A 1976-nucleotide genomic window follows, 5' to 3' on the forward strand; every position below is an offset into this window, starting at 1 on the left:
ACACACACTGGGCATAACACTGAAGAATACAGGGTAATAAATCTTGTCTTTTTTTATATATATACAATATAAAAATAATTTAAAAGTCTTGTGCCGAGCATGTGCTAAAAGGGCAATGTCTACGAAAGATGGCTGTCGTATTTAAGTGTTCATCACCTCGAATATATTTGTAAAAAAACCAAATCATTTAACTGAACGGGTCAAATATGATTAAAGAGGTCGGGAAGCTCCAAGTGTGAAAGCAACAAATTAAATGAGTAGAAATGTACCAATTAAGAACCCATCATCATATAGGCAGACCCTCGGAATCGAGGAAGACTTGCTTCCACTCTAAAAATGAGTTCTTAGGTGACTGAACAGTCCAATACGGGACTTACAGTCTCTGTCACAGGTAGGACAGACAGTGGTTGAGGGAAAGAGTGGGTGGGGAGTCTGTTTTGCCGCACACTCCTTCCGCTGCCCGTGCTTGATTTCTGCATGCTCTCGGCGACGAGACTCGAGAACCAGCAAGTAACTGAGAGCTAACACTGCACAATTAGGAGAATGGCCCCGATATGTTGTATTTAGGACCACAATGCAATTTTGGTTTTGCACTGGGTGGCGTGTGCTCGGCCCAGTGGAACTGTATGTTGAGCAGCCGAACCAGCAGTCCCAGACCAGCTTTCCCCAATCATCCTTGTGGGCTCCTCCTGGCTCCCCTACCCCTTGGGGAGTGCCTCATCCACTTAGCACTAGGCCCTTCAGGGGTGAAATCCCTATATTTTACACAAAGGGTAGTGGAAATTTCGAGCTTGCTTCCCCCCCCGCCCCCCAAAGGCTGTGGGTGCTGGGGGACATTTGCAGCTTTGAAGACTGAGCTCGAAAGGTTTTTGTTGGTAAGGGTATCTAATAATATGGAACGAAGGCGGGTAAATGGAATTGAGGAACAGATGCAATAAACAAAAGGTTTTCTGTCCAACTTTTCAAACAGAATGATGCAAATTCAGTGCTCAGTAAAACATAGTGCGGGTTTTGTGCTTGCTTTATAGAATCATACAGCACAGAAGGAGGCCATTCATAGAAACAGGAGAAGGCCATTCAGCCCCTCGAGCCGATTCTGACATCATGGCTAATCTGTATCTTAACTCCATCTACCTATCTTGGTTCTGTAACCCTTAACAACATAGCCTAATGGAAATCAATATCAGTTTTTATATTTTCAACTGACCCCCAGCCTCAACAGCTTTTTGGGGGAGGGAGTTGCAGATTCCCACTGCCCTTTGTGTGAAGATGTGCTTCCTGACATCACCCCTGAACAGCTAAGCTCTAATTTTAAATTTATTTTTGGACGGTGCAGTCCTTCCCCACCAATTGAACCTTTTCTCTTCTTCCTTTAGAGGATTAAAGAGTCCTTTTTTTTTAAAATTCGTAGCCAATCTTTCCAATTCTTTGTCAAATCACAAACGCCAGAGGTCACCTTGCACACATCAAGGATCACTCTGCGCCAATGCTCTTAGCCAAAAGGCCGAGAGCCACTGCACCGTTCCTGGAAGTACTGCAATACCAGGTTCGTGCCATGGAGGTGGATGGGTCAGGCCCCTCACACACCTCCGTGGAGGTGGATGGGTCAATCCACCCCACCCACCTCCTATTTCCAAAAAGCATAGGAGAACCACCTTCCTGATCCAGGGAGAACCACTTTGGGGTCATGGTTACTCCCCTGTCAGGTCAGTTACGCATGATCTTAGCCAAAAGGCCGAGAATCCCAGCTGCTGGCAAAGCAAACGTCCCAGTAATTGTCCATACTTCCCTTCTCCTCTCTGGTGCACAGTCTCCCAAGGTTTAGTGGGGCAGCTGTATTCTTCAATCTCAACCTTATCTACACAAAAATACATTGTCTCATTTAGCGTTCCAAGAAGTTTGGTTAACAATTCTGTTGTTAATACTTCAAATCCTTTTTTTTTAGAAATCTAGGGTTTCTTTGTAGTTTCATTAAA

General features: G+C 44.8%; 1 pseudogene; it reads right to left on the bottom strand.

Annotated features, from left to right (window-relative positions):
* Positions 1 to 1509: 1509 nt before the first annotated feature.
* On the bottom strand, positions 1510 to 1747 carry LOC139270030 (U2 spliceosomal RNA; annotated as a pseudogene).
* Between the last annotated feature and the right edge of the window lie 229 nt (positions 1748 to 1976).

Source organism: Pristiophorus japonicus, chromosome 8 (assembly GCF_044704955.1).
Source record: "Pristiophorus japonicus isolate sPriJap1 chromosome 8, sPriJap1.hap1, whole genome shotgun sequence".
In the NCBI taxonomy this organism is placed as follows: domain Eukaryota; kingdom Metazoa; phylum Chordata; class Chondrichthyes; family Pristiophoridae; genus Pristiophorus; species Pristiophorus japonicus.